Below are 18,751 nucleotides of genomic sequence, written 5' to 3' on the forward strand. Positions count from 1 at the left end.
TTACGTAACATGTTATACCTAAAAACGTAGCGAAAATAGTTTATTTATTTTTTAGGGCTGTTGACAGAGATGTCCAAAATCTGTAAAAACCTTGACTCTAATTGTCAACAAAATGAGACAAGAATTTTGAACCTGGCTTCAACAAATGTTTAGATTTATGGTCAGGAAATGTATGCAAATGAGCACATATTTAATAAGATAATGCCCATTTGCTAATTTAAACATACATTTCAGAAAACTTGTAGTAAAAAAAAAAGATGTCATCAACTGGGGGCGTCTCATGGTGATATCTACTAGTTAAAATATTTTCCCTAAATATTTCCACCTTAATTAAATGCTCGATTGGCTGCGAGAAAAAACATGCAAATAGTCATTTTATTCTAGATCTGGGTACAAAAAATATTGAATGTCGGTATCGTTTGACTGAAGAAGTTTTCAATACTACTTTGTACTGGGTTATTTCCGTCAATAAGGTATCGAGTACCGATACCCAGCCCTAACAGTCACACATCGACAAACCCCGTCACCCTTTACCTGACCGGTAACCCGTTTACACATACATGGTTATTTTGAAAATATATTTGTACCCTTCGTTTACACGCAAATGGAGAATTCGCCTCTGAAAACTCCGGCCAGAGTGGAGATTTTGGAAAAGTTTGTTTGCATGTTTGCATGTAAACTGATACAAACGAAGGTTTAGGCAGCCGAGGAAGTGAGGAAGAGAAGAGCGAGGAAGTGATTCGTCGCTGTTGTTGCTATTTTTGGGATTCTGATGGCTAACGTGGGCTTGAGCTTCTCGTTACACTCTTGACGGCATTTACGGCATCTATATATATATATATATATATATATATATATATATATATATATATATATATATACGGGTACGTGTAAACGAACACTTTTCTGAAAACTGACAGCTGTGCACGATGTTATTTTTGAAAACGGAGAGGTTGAAATGTCCATTTATGAAAATAGCTGGCCACGTGTAAACATAGCATAGCATTCAGTGTTTTTCCTCCTGTTCCAGTCAGTGTATCCCCACAACTCCCTGCACACCTGCTTCCAATTACTTAATTAGTCTCCTAGTTAAGTGTACCAGCCCATTTCCATCTACTCCTTGCCACAGATTTCTGTATTTAATGTATGTTAAAAAAGGAGACATTGTGGATTAATAGGTTTCTACTGACCATCAACACCTAGCTTAGCCATGATGACTGCATCTAGACCTCTGGAAATTCACAGTGCGTTTCTAACCACCTGTTTTTATGCGCATTTTAGAAAGAGAGAGAGAGAGAGAGAGAGAGAGAGAGAGAGAGAGAGAGAGAGAGAGAGAGAGAGAGAGACGCCAAAAAAGACTAAATGTAAAACAGCTTTGGAGTTACTAAAATTGACTCTCCTACTCGGTAAAACCCCAGGTGAATATAAAGTGACCAGTGGTTAGCAAGCCATCTAACAAAACACAACAGGTAATTACACACCAGTATCTCTGCTGAATGCATGGAGATGAAGTTACAGGGGCGATTCTAGGATCAGACCCTAATGAGAATGCGGCACTGATATAGTGCATGCAAAACTGTTAATGCCTAACATACTACTACTGCTACTGCTGTACACAGGGAACATACTACTACTACTGCTGTACAAAGGGAACATACTACTACTACTACTGCTGTACACAGGGAACATACTACTACTACTACTGGGTTACAGGTACATAGCATTGGCGTCAGCAACACAGGATATTAAACCTGTTTCAAGCCCTTTGAACCTGTAATTATTTGTCCTCTGTCACTAACAGACAAGTTAGCAAAACTTACTGCAAACTCTAACTTGAAACACTAAAATTGATTAAAAATAAATTTAAAAAAAATAAAAATAATTACATTTTTAGGGGGGCTGAGATGAAATTTAGGGCGGCTTGAGCCCCCTTAAAAAGTGTCTAAAATCGCCCATGTAAAGTTGATATCAAACCTCCATTGTCCCGGTCCCTGTCCAGTAAGACACCAAAACGAGTGGTAGCCTACTGGTAACTGTAGTGTATGTTTTACACAACATGTTACTAAAAAATGTAGTATAGCTGCGACAGTTATTACCACACAATTAATGAGCACTATATAGGCTAAATAATAATAGTAAGAACATAACAAGTAACAAAAAAACTTGTCCTTATTACTTTCTGTTTTTGGAATATTCACACTGCACTTCTGCACACTTTCCCTCTTCCCAGGAGAACATCTTTGCGTTAACTAACTCAAAGATGTTCCCCTGGGAAGATGCACCACTCTCTTATCGATCCATTGATTGCCATTTATGAGCACTCTACGTCTCTGAGTGGTGCGTCTCTTAAATGAAAATCATGTTGGGTTAAAGTCAGTGATGTTTACAGGTCAATAATGCCAGTTTGATATTTAAGTCAGATGCAGCTGTTTCTTCAGTAAGCAACCTTGGATTGGTTGCACTATAAAAGTCAGAACTGATAACTTTATTTCCTATTTCATTTGGGATTTGTGTTAATATGTTTGGGAGGATTAAAAGTCAGTTGTAAAGTGGGAGGAGTTGCTGGCTCTGTAAGTATTCTTTCCACAATTTCTTCCAAATTTGCCTTTTAAAAATGATCTTCTACCGATATCCTCATGTTCATCAACAAACGTGGCTAGATAATTTAAAGGGTAGCTAAAGTTTAGCTGGGCATAAACATTGAATGTCATATGGTTATAATTTTTTCAAATTTGCAACAGGATTTTTGCCTGTATGTTCCAACACACAACAAATAATCTATGTGAATGGATAAAGGCGAGTGTCAGTGGAGAAAATGTGTTGATGGGACATTCTGAGCATTACTTCTGTCAAAACATTTAATTAAAATAGTTATATTTTTTACATTTTGTCTTTCTTCATTTCTAACGAATGTTTTAAGGTTATTTTTAGAAATACATTTTGATTTTTGTTTGTACAGACAGCAATTACCTGAATTACTTTTGATACTAAATAAATATATTATGAATGATGATGATTACAAGCCAGCATCTGACATTTTACAGAATGCCTATTTTAACAGGATTTCTGAGCAGATTTATGGACGTGTATCCTAAATGGACATGCTGGAAAGATTAAGTCACATTGATTTCAGCAGTTTGTTTGTGAAATATGTGTTCCAATTTAAATGGCTTATGGCTTCATGTAAAAGAGGTGGGGATTCTGACATGAATCCGGTTCACACGTTAAGCTCAGCGATCAGATGATTATTACCAAAATGCTTGAGAGTTGTACTAGACTGATCTCCTTGTGTTTTCATGTTGTACACAGGTTTTTATTTGACTTTGAATTTTTATCAGAACCCCCCCCCCCCACTGGTCATTTTGCTCGCTCTTGCTCACTTTTGTACTGATTTCCACCAGGAGAGTTTTACGTCCATTCAAGCCTGGAACAGTTCCAACAATCAACACTGTCTATGCAGATGAAAAACACATATGCTCAAGACTGTAACTTAGGGAGCTTTTAATATCCTGACACGATACAGTATATGAATGAACCATGAGCCCCGTGATAGCAAAAGCAACCAGATCCAGGGAGGATTCAATAGCAATATGAGATTAGATTAGATTAGATTAGATAATACTTTATTCATCCCACAATGGGGAAATTCACTTCCCAACAACAGGCAACGTAAAGCTGATGTGTGTGTGTGTGTGCATCCTCCAGTGAATACTTCTGACAGCCAGCAGATGAATGGACAGAGTGCATGCCCTGGTGAGTTGGGGCTGGGGCAGGGGGGGTCCAGGTTCTGAGATCAATGTTCTCTGATTGGCCAGCAAATCAATCAATCAAGCCCTTGAGGAGCACTGGAGAGCAACGGAGAGAGATTGAAGTGTTTTGTTTGGGTTAGCCCTATGGCCTGGCCCTGCTGGCTCAGTGTCAGTCAGAGGGAGCTTTATATACTCCAACTACGAGCACTCTACTGTAGGACCCTCTTCAAGTCTCGACGTCTGATCCACACACACCATTGCACGACTACTGCGGCTCCCCCCTCCCCCCCCTGTCACAAGCGATTACTACAGGACAGGCTGATTCTGATCAATGCTCCCTACAATGATTCCACCAGTGGAGAGTCTTTGGAAATGCTCTCTTTCCAGGGGCTTTTTCTTTTGTCTGTGTGCGGGAGCCTAAAGCAAACATCTAAACAGAAAGACCTCTGACAGCAGCGGCGCTGTCGAAAAGTTTCTAGTTTCATTAGTATTCATCTCATGGGGAAGCCCTATTTTGCGTGCCATAATGAGTTTGAAGGAATTAATAAGCATCAGTTAAGCGGGATGTTCTATAATTGGAAAGCTGAGCGTTTGGAATGGCTCTGTTCACACACGAGAAAACCTTGTTTTTCCTCTGCGGTTCCATTGAAAGGAATCTGGTAAATGTGTAGATGAATCACTGCAGGAAGGTGAATCGGTGTTATAGAGGTGACTGTCTAAGTAGTTAAGCTTGAATATGAATACACAGGAAGTCTAATGAGAAAGTTGCTCGCTTGTCTGCATGGACACAGAGATATGGAAATGAAGCTGAGGACAGAAAGAAAAGGGAGAAAATCCTTCAATGTGAGAACACTGTGCTTGTTCTAATCTTAATTAGAGTTAGTCTCGGGTTAGGATTGGGATTAGTTTTAAAATGTTAAATGATTCTATTTCCAACCCCCTTTTAGAAATTATATTCCCAACCTCTTTCTGGGATTCTTTCAAACAGTGGGCCTCATTTGCACATGCTCTATTTATTCTTGCAAATAACAGAAACATAAGAAAACCATACATCTGATTCATGAAACGTGTGCAATCATTAATATTATAATAAAGAAAAAAGGTATGACAGTCTGGAGAAACAAGCCTGGCAGGTGGGCCCTGATGGGCATCCAGCATGTTTATTGCTGTGTTTATTTGTGTCCCAGCTCAGACAACACATTCTCACTCTCCCATTGTGTAAAATATGGACACTTGGTCATGTGCCTTTGGCGTTTGTTATTATCAAAACAGCGTTGCTCGGATCAGCAGCAGCCTACGGTTCATCTGCTTCAATCCCTGCCTAGCAGCGGACAACAGGAGCTGGCTAAACAGCTGGTCCAACTCCGAGGGCTGTCAACGGTGTCTCTGCAAAGAAGTGGAGGGACCGACTAGCCCGATGTGAACGGCGTGGTTAGTTAGCTAGCTTGCTAATTCCAACCGACACTGGCCGACATTGGTTACAGATGATGCGTTGTCAGTCATCTGGCGACTAATTTAGCGGCCGGTCTGTGTAATTTTGACATTGGTCGACCGGAAGAAAAAGCCTTATTCTGACCAGTTGTGCGTTGGCAGAGCGCCACCTACTGTATCGGAGGTAGAGTTACACCCGCCGTTCTTACCATTCTTCCCCGCTCATGTATATGGGTAGAACTGGCATAACCCCATTATTCACTTAATTGGAGTAAGACCATACCCTTTTACTGCAGTGCATGTAAACACACTTGTGTTTGCAGACACTGGCATTTATGTATATGCTTCACCACCAGTAGGTGGCACTATGAGTGGTGTAATGAAGGGAAGATACCGAGTGGCAAGGGTGGAAGAATAGAAGGGGTCTAGAAGAAGAGTGTACACGGGAGTGAAGATAAGTGCTACAAGTGTAAAAGTAATGCTGAAATGAAGTAAAGACTGAAAAGAATTACCCGTCTCCATTTTGTCCAAGAACACAACAGCACTGATTGTCTATTTGTGTTGCTCCATTCTGCTCCATGTTCACTGCTTTACTGCATTTAACTGCAGTGTCTTAGTTCACACAAAACAAGTATGACTTGTTTTCCCACGTCGCCCCTGCTGCAAATCTGAAGTAAGATACACTGCCAATACGTTATTACTGCACCATGTAAAAACCACATAAGAACAAATATTCGACAATAATGCACCACGTCGATTCGTAGCTTTGATTGGACATTAGAATAGTCGACTATTCTGTGAAACCCCTACTCCCTTCTGAACAAATTAGAATTTTCTAATCCAACTCCAACCTGTTGATGATTGAACTAGTGCTGGGGTTAGGGTTAACTGGTGTTTTCCTATAATCTTGCAAGTCCTGTTTGTTTGAAATAACCAACTTAACATAGCCAACATGACTAAACAGATGAAGAAAAGAGCTCCACCTAAAGAAATTTAGAGTTTATCTACATAGCCTACATTAGTGTATGATAAAGTGCCCAGAAAAAGAGATTGAACCCTTTGGAATTACCTGGTTTTCTTTTTTATTTGGTCATAAAATCATTTTGTATAGACACGATAACGCTAATAAAATAGAAACAATTATAATTGTTCATGGATGTATTGAACATACCCAATAGACATTCACAGTGCTTGTAGAAAAGTAAGTGAATCATTGGATTTAATACGTGGTAAGCAATGAACTCAATAAAACACTTCCGGTAGCTGCAGATCAGACCTGCACACTGCTTAAAGGGAATTTTGGCCCACTCCTCCTTGCAAAACTGTATTAGTTACCCCAGGGTTCCTTGGATGTTTGCTGTGAATGCCTCTCTCTAGGTCAGTCCGCAGCATTTCCATTTAGTTGAGGTCTGTGCTTTGACTGGGCCAATCTGAAAGGTAGCCTTCTTTTTGTGGAGCATTTCTAAGATAGATTTACTTTCGTGTTTCGGGTCATTGTCCTGTAGCATAACCCAAAGTCTTTCTACTTTCGCTGACACTGACAAAAACCTTGTTGTTGTTAAATCATATTTGTCTTTCACTTTATTCCAAACTGTGGCTTGATGTTGACGTTAAGGAATTTACATCAACCTGAAAAAAAGGTCCGCATCCAGACAAAACGGCAAGTCAATCCGGAACCGGCCCATACTATATGAAGTATATTCTATTTTGAAATACATTTTCTATTGATCAATACATTGTTAGTAATGTTGACTATACACAAAGACATCGACAAACATGTCGAAAAAAAGGCGACATAAACATTGAAAAAGTGACAAAAATGTGGCAAAAAGTTCTGCAAAAGCAAGAGAAAAAAAAATTTTGAAGCTAAGAATACTGCTGTACTTTTACTGCAGGAAGCTAAAAAAAAACGGACCTGGAATAAAAATCAGTTGCAGACCTTTGACTGATGTGTTTGAGAACCCCCGTTAGAGTGATATGATAGAAATATCAGTATTTACAGAGCTCCTGTATCCATCGAAGCAGTTATGATCCTGTAGCATAAAGGGTTGGTAGAACATTTCCCCTGGTATCCAGCAAGCACAGTGACTGACAGGCGCCCTGAGCCACAGGATATTGAGTCCCTGGTGGCTCTAAGACACAACAAACACTGTTGAGTCCATTAAGTCCCTTTCCTGTCTGTGTGGACGTAAGTCCTGTAAGCACAGAGCCAGGTCTTAATAAGACCATGCATCAATCCCCTTTTTTCCCCACCACATGCTCTCCAATCGATTGAACCCTCTCAGAAGTTATAAATAATTAATTATGACACTGGTAGTAGCATTGAAGTCAGTGTAATCATTACGACCCTAAATAACAGTCAGAGCTTGGCAGGGGGGGTGGTATTGGCATTAGCAGAAATCTGTACTTCCTTTTCAGGAGCATTTCATGTTACACAAGAAAGTACAACACAGACAAGTACAGACAGAATGAATAATACGAGACTTGCAGGAAAGAAAGAAATTAAGTTTATCCGTCAGTCTTAACTGATCCGTAAATGGGTTACCATTGGAGATCAGTTAAATCATCTGGTTCAGTGAAATGTCTTTCTGCCAATAATCAAACAATTTACCACAATAGGATGGTATTCGAATCAACTTGTTAACAAAGTCACACTTCTCCTGAGGTTACTCCGTCTTGATGGCCCCTGGAGACTACATACTATGGAATGAAATTATGTAATCACTACGCTGTGTTGAAGCTGTCCTTTTCAGTCATGCATCATGACAGAAGGATGCAGATAGGACATGGGTGCTTTTTTTCTATGCCTTTATTGATAGGGCAGCTGTAGACAGGTTGGAATTGAACCTGGGACGCTGGGGTAAAGATTGACCTTTTTTGGTAAATGAGGGCGCACGCTCACCCAGGTAAGCTACCATGGCGCCCCCCCATTTATGTTACCATGTAAAGGCAAGAACATAAAGAGTCTAGGATTAATAAAGTACAGCTGAGGCTTATGGAAATGTCATTATTACCTCAGAGAAGGAGGTTATGTTTTCAGATCGGGTTGTTTTGTTAATTGTTGTTTTTTGTCTGGCAGAAGGATTACGGAAAAACTGCTTGTCTGAGTTTCATGAAACTAGGAAGAACCCTCATTTTTGGAGCAGATCCTCATCATAGGGCAGATAACACGGCGAGATAGAACGTTTGTGCTGCATTCGTGTAGTGTCCGAATAATCGGAAAAATTTGTTTCCGACTGGGAAAATTCACACTGTAATAGCATTGTGAAGTAGGGCATGCCTTGGCGGAGGTCTTCTAGTTTTAGTCTGAATTCCGTCATAAATCAAAGTATTGAACAAACTGAAAGTTTGACCTATATGAGGATATATTGTCTGGGAACCATGAATCTATACAAAAGTACATGTACATGTTAAAATATTTAAAAGAGCTTGAATATGCTCAGTAAACTTTGCTGCACATGTCAGTGCAATATGGCCAGTAGTTGCCAAGATATCTTTCTTTGGAACAAAGTTGGGAAAAACCAACTATCATTTCTATCCCTAATGGAAAAAACATAGCTGGTAGTATTGAGACATTTAAAAAATACGTGTGTGCTGAAGAAGAAAGCTGTACAGACCATTTGGAATTGGTAGCATCAATGCTGTTTGGTTTGCTAAAAAAGCTCTGTTTGTCTTTTGCGCTCCTGCTCTTCCTCCTTCAGCGGGCAAATGTGAGCTAGGAGACTGTCAGACTCTAAAGCTCAGCAGAGTTCAAAGACAGATTTACGCAGAATGTGGTTATGAATATCAGAGTTCCCAATTCAAATAGATTTTATCACAAGAGCAATGGTGGACTTCCATACCTAAGAAAATCTGCCCATGATAGATAACACATGTGTTTGCGCATGAATGCTACAGTTCCCCAACTTGGCCACTGTGCCACTACTGGCATCTAGATCAATACTTAGGATGTCACAGTAAATTGCAGACAAATCTCCTGCTGAATTCAAAGAGACAGTGAAGGACAGACGAGCACCGTCTATTTGCTGTGATTGGTTTACTGCCTGGACAGTGTTAAATGCAAAGATGACTTCTGTACTCCTCTGAAACCCTCGAGTGAGTTCATGAACAACATGTCAGCCTAATCCTTATCCACAAAGTGAATAAAGGCCTTATCTAATCCCGCCTCACTGGGCTACGACTTGACTCAGGGCCCTGCAAGGCTATAGGCCGGCCTTTCACACGTCTCCTCTCTGGCAGGCCCCGGCAAACACCAGGCATCATCCATCTCAATTTTGTCTCTTGAAAAAAAAGACAGAAATTAATAATAAATCCTGCTTCAGCTCATCTTTTCTGTTGAGTGAAAATTATTTATGAGGAAAAATACTCTAGCTTCCCCCGGCACCTCCACCCACCCTCGGCCCTCACTCCCTGTCTGTTGTTGACAGTTTGATGGCGATCAGTGTCAGAATATCAGCGCTGCAGAACGGGAAGTGTAGCATGACGAGCTCCGAGAGCATGTTCCATCTTTATCACAGCTGAGGCTCTGCTGCAGTCGACAAGTTTGGGGGGAGAGAGGGATGGCAGGAAAAGGGCCAGATGGAGGCGGTAAAGAAAAAAAAAAAACACGCAAAGGCAACGGGCAATGAATGCAAAGATGAATAATATGGGAAACGGTGAGGAAAAAGGGGCAGTGATATTCATGAGGTAGAACAGGATGCATTCCTCCTTCAAGCACAGACCTCTGAGAAGGAGACAGTTCCTGCAATGGCTCGGAGAAAGCAGTTGTGCTTTTTAGGCGCCAATTAGTCTATATCGACAACGTTTCACTTCCGGGATTGTTCAGGTGCAGCCAGAAATTCCGCCGGATGTCCCTCAAATCGGCAGGATGTCCATCACCTTCCTCTGTCTTTGTGTTGGCATTTTAAACTCCGGTCGATTAATGAGGACTATGGTTAACTGCTCCTCAGATCTCTGCAGGGTAAATCCAGACAGACTATCTGTCCAATCTGAGTTTTCTGTTGCACGACTAAAACAACCTTTGAACGTACACATGTTCCACCAAAACAAGTTCCTTCCCGAGGCTATTTTGCAGAGGCACCGTTCCTCCGTCCGGCGCTTAGGGTTGCCCAAGACGACTGTGATTGGTTCTATCACGGAATGCTGTGTGGACTATACTACAATCGGAGTGCTTCTTGGAAGGTTAAACAGTGTCTGAACCCTCCCCCATGAACCCAAACTGAAATGGTAAAGGCTTTAATGTTTCTCATGCATTTTTATCTAATTTGACACTCTGCCTTGCACAGGGGCCCACTATCAAGATCTTATCTTAAGGTCTTTATTATAGATAGATAGATAGATAGATAGATAGATAGATAGATAGATAGATAGATAGATAGATAGATAGATAGATAGATACTGTATATAATTTTAATTAAAAGTGGGACAAGTTTTACTATACATATATACATGTGTCAGGTGGACGGTAGTGCGAAATGCATTGCATGTGAATTGTACTTCCTCCTGCCCCCCTGTCCTGACGCTGAGTGGACTCTTACTGAGAGCGCTCCGCTGCTTGACCAGGAGTTCATTTAAGATTATGTTATGGGTTAGTTAGCACAACAGTTTGTGCAGCATACTCTTCTTCACCACCTCTAACAGCTCCAGGGTAGTTCCCAAAAACAGAGCTGGCATTACTGATCATTACTATAGTTAATATGCCTAACTGGTGCAAGTTTAGATAAAAAATAATGTTTCATTGAATCAGAATCCAAGATCCACCTTTGTCAAGTCCAAGACCAGGACTAGTAGAGACCAAGTCAAGACCGAGTCCAAAAAGGTTTGAGTCCAAGTCAAGACTGAGTCCAAATGAGACAGTCAAGACAGAGAAATAAAGAATCAATTTAGGCAATATTATTTACTTTAAATTTAACAATTTCACTCAAGTACAACTTTACATATTAGATGTTGAGTCTTTTTATTCCGGTGTAACAAGAACATTTTGGACTGCCGATGGAAAATGTAAAAAAATAACAAGTAACAAAGGTGTCACTAAAGAACTAACATCTTGACATTCTTGAGCTGACAAAAAGCATATAGTGCTGGACTCGGTCTCGACCAGCTAGAATATTTGTCGAGTCCAATGGCCGAGTCCGAGACAAGTCAGAGTCCAAATACCAACAAGTCCAAGACGAGTCCGAGTCCGGACTCAAGTACTACAGCTCTCCCAGAATCTTGAGAAGTACCTCAACCAGAAATTCTTGGCTGTGAAGAAAACAAATAATCCTGCACACTGTTGATCACTTGTTCTGACTTTATTACATTTTGGTCTTCAGACATTCATTGGGTAAAAATGTATCAGCTGAAGGTAGGGTACCTCATGAATTCCTGATACCTGGTGAAGGTCACTATCCTAAATCATCGGGTGAAATGTTAACTAGGGTCTAACAACTGAAACACTGTCGCTAAAGTGTTTATAACTGCTGCTACAGTAAGTTATTCCACATCAATTGTGCGCAGGAGTTTAGTTTCTTCATGTTTAATCATTGTAAAAAACTGTACAAATCGCAACAAGACTACAAAGAACTGGGGGTTCGATAGGGGCCCACAACTTATTTTTGCCCCTTCGAAAGTTTAATCCAGCCCTGCTCATAAGGTGTTCTAGACACAATCAGTTTATTGCATTATGACACATTACACAGGACAAAACTAAAAGCATTCATGTCCCGACGCTTCTGTTCAAGACGTCCTATGCCTGTTGTATAGGGACATTATCAGTTTGATATTGTATCTGATCCCGGCATTAGGATATCCAAGTTTATCTGAGTAGTCCCATCAGTCTGTTATTTCTGAATGTGGCTACAATACACATGGTTATACCAGCTTGAATTCTTCTTTTAAATCTTTTAAACTGGAGGAACAGGGTCTGAGGCATCCCTATATTTGCATATCCATAGTTTCTAGAAGTCTCAATGATTGAGTAAATGTGCAATTAAGCCTTTTTAAATAGTTTACTACATGTTTTTAATTGTGGAATGCAATTGTGAAATAATATGATTCATACTCCAGCTGTCCTTTTTCAGTGTTCTATCTCTGTAAACCCATGCAAAACTTGTACAGTCACTTGTGAATTTGTTTCCCAGAGCGTTGTCATTATTATTCAATGGTCTGTTTGTGCAGAACAGTTTGTACCTTTTTTCATACAAGATCAACAGCAGAAGGCTTTCTATACTTCAGGGAGCTGTCTGCAGCAGTTGAGGGAGTTTTAGAAGAAAAAGACTGAAGACGCTTTCACAAAGTGAGCCACTTGAGAATTGCAACTAGGTTGTTGTATTTATTCTATCTTCCATCTTCCTTTTATTCATCTCTCTTTCCTATTTCTGTTGCCTTCTTCTTCCTGTACTTTGTTTTTCCTCTTTCCCCACCACTCATCTTTTTCTGTTTCATTTTTATCTGACATCCAGTGAGCACACATTACTGCAAGCGATATAAGTGTGTAATGTGTAATTTTCCTCTCTTTCTCATAATAGAAAATCTGAGGAGCGCTCCTCGCGACACTTTCACAAATGTCAGTGCTTCTCAGCCATTGTCAAGCACTCGGAGAGACACAAAATGTCAGCCTCTCTCCTCAGTCACAGCCTTTGTGAACTGCTCACATCTGGAAATGTCAATGAGCAATCCACAATGGGAGGGAGCAGATTCTTGGAATGCAGAAACCACAGCATACTCCAATCTACTATAAAGAGCTACTGTAGAGGGTTGGTCACGCAATGCAGAAAAACTCATCCACTCTGCTGCTACAAACCTGTGACCCATATCAGCACCCATACAAGGCAATGGTCACACTCATTTATATGATGCATTTACCTTTACATTTAACCTAGAAATAGGTAAAATGTTAAAGTTGATACAAGTGTTACAATCAATAACCAATCATTTTAAAATGTATTGTGATATCTGAATTACTGTGAACAAATGAAACGGATTAATCTTATCCCCCGCATACATTATTAAGCAATATAGCATACTTTTTCCTCTGTCATTTTTCACAACTTTACACTTTCGATTAACATCATTTTCCACAAGCCCAATCTATAAGGGTTGTATTCAACTAAATAAAAATCTTGGTCGACTGAAATTCTACCTAGTCTTCAACCAATTCATGCTCAATAGGGAAAAAACATCTGCATTTTACCTCTATATTAGTCTATATCGACGACGTTTCATTTCCGGGAATGTTCAGGTGCCGTCGGAAATCCAGCTAGCCAGACTATCTGTCCAATCTGTGTTTTCTGTTGCACGACTAAAATTGACACGTTCCACCAAAACAAGTTCCTTCCCGAGGCTATTTTGCAGAGGTTGTGATTGGTTTAAAGAAATGTCAATAAACCAGAGCACGTTTTTCTCCCATCCCGGAATGCTGTGTGGACTAGCCAGACCCTCCTCCGCGGAGCTGTACAGGAAGGTCTGGCAATGCAAGACTATCTCTATATTAACTCAATGGTCCGCAGAGTGCACTCTACCTGGTAGCATTATGTGTCCATCAAAAGCTTATTTCCTGAAGCCACTGTAGGTTTTAAATGCTTTGCGATGATGCTACAAACGCCAGCAGCGTGATGCGGCAGTGAGTGTCTATTCTGACATCTCTCCATTAGTCCATGTATAGGTCCTGTTTGTGCATGTCTGTGTATTTCTGGCTTGTGTGTAATATGTAATTTTTCTCCGCTGAGTGTGGGAAGTTTTTTTTCTGGTCACAGAGAGTTGAAGAATGTTCACTTTTGGGTAAAAAGCTGCACTTCCTCACTGTCACTTTTTACCCAGCTGTCAATTCACAGTGGAGGAGGGGCGGTTCAATTACCACAAAGACCAAACATCACATGCTACATGTACTGTGCTGAACAAACAACAACAGAGGAGAAATGAATACTGCTGGACCGTATATGTATCTGTCCTCCCTACCTACATGCTTCAGCCTTCCCTTCATCCAGAGCAAGTACTCTACCTTGTGCTGACCATGTATGTATAATAAAAACGGTCCATGCCGACCAATATGGTTCAGACACCCAACATTTTTACTTCTGCGGAATCGCGTTGCGATATTTGAGTGCCTAGCATTTTCAGCTGTATGAAAGTAACACCAGTGATTGTCTGACCAATGACAAATTAGGTTGTACAAGAGCATATTGACCAACCAATCAACCAACCAACCCGGAAACGTCAGCCCTACAATCTACGGCTATGGAAACTGACCATTTACTTAGGGTATGGTAAAGTTGTTGACAATTCAAATTGTTGGCAATGTTCTTGACAATCAGCACTCAGGGCTGCCGCTGGTAGCAGCACTGCTATGCCTATGCAGCCTTGGATCAGGGTTGCACCAGAAAATTCCCTTGTCAAACTGAATGCTGTTAATTTATCAAATGTAACCCCAGAGAATGCTTATTCTATACTTCCAGTGCATCACGCTGCATTCCTCAAACATTGGAGGCAATAACATGCTGTCACACTGTGAGCAAGGTGTTTAGAGGACTGTCAGAGAGCACATCTTTATTCTGCTTTACAATTCAACCTCCTCCATATCACGTTAGCTAATTCCCTGTGTGCTGAGGCAGGCTCCCCCCGTCCGTCTACAATAAGATACAGTTTGCTAATAGCACAGGGAGTTAATCTTATTATTTCTCTCCCTTCTATCTCTACCTCTGTGGATCTATTTGCTTAACAGCGTTAACAATCCCCGCAGCTTAACTCGTCGGGTTGGACCAATACTCTAACAACTTGTTTGCTCCCTCTCTTTTTTAATGAGTAGCTTCGGTTTTGAACTAAGCTGAGGCATATTGATTTCCTGTGCTCAGGCGAGTGTGTGATATTATCCGGAGTAAAAGGGGAAAACTGATGGAAGACGAGGGGTCAGGGGCTCATTCCTCCTGAGGCCATTTTCCCTTGGTGCACCGGCATGATGCCCCCTCTGACCCTTCCATTGTGATGTAATCCCAGTGCGTTTAAGGGATCAGCCCAGCTCTGATTAGATATGAAGACGTCTCGACGGATTCATTGATTTGCAAAGGAGGAAACATCAGCCAACGATCGACCAGGTACACAAAGACAACCTTGCTTTCTCTGTCCAAGATTCTTTAAGATATACAGCTCTTGATGGCTCCGATGCCGAGCTGTCTATAAAGTCTTCCACCCATAACAGGATCAATAGTGGATCTTTAAAACCCTAAATAGAAGTTCCTAAGGTCACAGGAGTCTTGAATCTTACATGCCCCCCTCTGTCCTCCCTCATATAGCTGTCCTCCTTCCCTTTCTGCTGTTTTCACCATTTTCTCTATTGTACTGCCGATGGCTTGACCAACAGATTTAGAATTTAAGCTGCCAGTAGCCAATTGTTTGTGCCAGTATTCCCTTTTCATGGCCAAGAAAGACTTAGTGTTTACAGAAACTGTCAATAAGCTGTTGAACACAGTCCTACCCGAAAACACAGTAGAAGAAAACATGAGCACTGCTGAAGGGTCCATCCATTCAAATAAACCAGACGCTTTGGAACCGACACGCCCCAACTCAGAGTAGTTTCCTGTATCTGTGTCACGTGGGCTCCGCCACGGCCTCGCCTCTTTAGGAGAGTAGTGGCAGGTCCTGAGAGTATTGATTCCAATGGGAGAAGTGAACGTGAACACAGTTTATGACCGATTCTTTCGGCCCATAATCGTCAAAGTAAATATTGGACCTATTCTTCACAAGTCACATAGTCTATATCCACGACATTCCACTTCGGGGATTGCTCCGTTGCCGCCGGTAATTCCACCGGATTTCACTCTTTTCGGCCGGATGTCCGTTACCTTCCGCTTTCTTTGTGTTGGAATTCTAACCTCGGGTGTATTTCTGAGGACTATGGTTAACTGCTCCTCAGATCTCTGCAGGGTAAATCCAGACAGCTAGCTAGACTATCTGTCCAATCCGAGTTTTCTGTTGCACGACTAAAACAACCTTTGAACGTACACATGTTCCACCAAAACAAGTTCCTTCCCGAGGCTATTTTGCAGTGGCACCGTTGCTCCGTTTGGCGTTTAGCGCCGCCAAAAACGATTGTGATTGGTTTATAGAAATGCCAATTAACCACAGCACCAGTTTTTCTCCCATCCCGGGAATGTTGTGTGGACTAGCCAGACCCTCCTCCGCAGCGCTGTGGAGGAAGGTCTTGCGATGCGAGACTAGCAAATCTCTAATGGTGCTTTTCCATGAAATGGTACCTGCTCGACTCGCCTCGACTCTACTCGCCTTTTTTGGTTTCCCATTACGAAAAAAAAGTACCCGGTACCTGCCAACAGGTATTTTTTTTAGTAGCACCTCAGTTGAGGTTCCAAGCGAGCTGAGGCGATACCAAAAGGTACTAAAATCTGCAATGGAAAACGGACGCACAGTGCATCGAGTCAAGTAGAGTCGAGGCAAGTCGGGCAGGTACCATGTAATGGAAAAACGCCATAACTGTGTCCATCTGCTGTTTGGTTCAGAGCAGGTAGAGCACAGCTGCTGGAAACCAGGATGATGCGAGCACTGACACTGAGCAGTAACGTTTGTGGTCCATAAAAATTAAACAATGAGGCAAAAAGAGTTTGTGATAAATCTGTGCTGGTTTATTACTATGAATGACCCCTTTCATATAGCCATTTGATCTAATGTTAATTATAAAATAGAACAGCTTAAAGTTACCTCATGAATTCAGCTTTAGCTTCATTGCTCATCACAAAGAAATAAAGGTTTGCCTTTGATGTAGCCCAGAAAAAAAAAGGGAAGAACCCAGCGTGATGAGATTATTCTGTATCACCACATATTTTACAGATGATTTAAAAGCAGAGAAATGGAGAAGTGAACTCTTTCATCCCCATATAAATGCTGTAAATCTCTGAATATCTCCAATAACCCAATGGCTAGGCTGGTAGAAAATATTGTACATGGAGGAAGAAAGTGGGAGAAGTCAGCTCTCTGTACACCTCTAAAAAGAAAGTCCCCCTCCTTCATCATCTAGGGTATTATTCTATGCACATTTATCATCATGTTCTGAATTCATTTTCCGGAGAATTGTGGCCAAGACCTATTTATTATTAGAAATATTTTTTGAAAAGTCTAAAGGAGGAAAATTGAACCTGGACACTTTCATATGAAGATATGCAGCGTGACTTTTCATTTGCCGCTGCCTCTATGAAATTATAGAGGGTTAGAAATGGGTGGAGAGGTACACAACATGTTTTGCAGATAATGAGAAAACAAAAAGAGGAGCAAATCAAATTTACAGAAATGAGATTTTCTGAGGGAGAAAAACAGCGCTGTCAAGTGTGCACTGAATTATGATGTCAAGAAAAAGATAATTCAGAAGGTGGGAGAGCCCGGCGTGGCGCGCTGATAACACAGAAGATGCAACGCCCGGCTTTTAAAAGAAAAATCTCCTCACAGCAGTTCATATAGAGCTGCACTCAGGGTCACACTGCAAGCAGAGTTAATGGGAGGGTGTTTGTGTGTATGTTCACAAGTAAAACTGAGATGTTTAGCTGGCGCTTTTTGAGCCCCTGACAGACACGTGCTTTATTATGTAAATGTGCTGGCAATTTTACATGTCGGTCTCATGTCTGAATAACTCTACGACGAGGACATAATGGCAATATTACTAGGTCAGAATGCCGCCACATTAACATAAAGGCTACAAAGTTTATACTCCCAGAGATATTTAGTGCACAGCTTGTTTTCGCCTTTCTTTTCATGTCAGTCTATAACATTGTGTTTTTTTGTGCGTGGAAACAAGACCTCACCACCCTACCAGCAGCTCTGTGAGGCTGTACTTTGGCACTGCTGCTAGCAAACTGTCAGACTGTATAAAAAATGGAAACAGAACACTATATTTGTTTTTTTAAATGATTGAATAGATTACAAAAATGTTTTACGGGTTGCGCTAAGTCAGCCTGGTCTCATGAACCATTCGCTCAAAAAGCCACGAATAGTTAAGCACTGTAATTCCTAAGCATTCCACTTTCTTTTTTTCTTTTTCTTTTTTTGCTGCATGCACCACATAACATTGACGGCCGATGTATGAGAACGTGGCTGGCCGGGGCAGGACGGGTGGGCGTTAAAACACAGGACTTTCAAGCCAGGGAGCGGACTTCGCTTCCCGGGGGAAACTTAAGAGTTTCACCCAGGAAGTGCCTGTTCCTTGGGAATGTTTTAATCCAAACCACAGTCCTTTTCCTAATCTCAACTAGTCGTTTTGGTGCCTAATCTTAACTTTCGTCGCGGCAAAATGCTCATATTTTGTGGACTAAATTTAACTGTAATTTACGCCGAAATGAGCGCCAGCTCGCGGTGCTCCATACCCGGCTTAAAGTCGCCCATTTTCAGGCTAAACACATCTACTGACTGCTGCTGATACGACCGAGCTGTGACAGAGTTCCTTAGAATAGAATTGAATAGACTTTAATTGTCATTGTGCAGTAGAACCATACAACGAAATTTGCTTGTGCCGCCTTTAAAACGATACTCACTTTCATATACACACTCTGAGAATAAATAAAATAAGTAAAAAAATATAAAAAACATTATCAAGG

The 18,751-nt window shown here is 41.1% G+C and overlaps 1 protein-coding gene across 2 annotated transcripts in view; it reads right to left on the minus strand.

The window, feature by feature from the left end:
- Window positions 1–18,751, minus strand: part of grik2 (glutamate receptor, ionotropic, kainate 2) — a 305,612-nt gene that overhangs the window by 223,215 nt on the left and 63,646 nt on the right. The gene's annotated exons all lie outside the window — the stretch shown is intronic.

This window comes from Perca fluviatilis, chromosome 7, assembly GCF_010015445.1.
Source record: "Perca fluviatilis chromosome 7, GENO_Pfluv_1.0, whole genome shotgun sequence".
Taxonomy (NCBI): domain Eukaryota; kingdom Metazoa; phylum Chordata; class Actinopteri; order Perciformes; family Percidae; genus Perca; species Perca fluviatilis.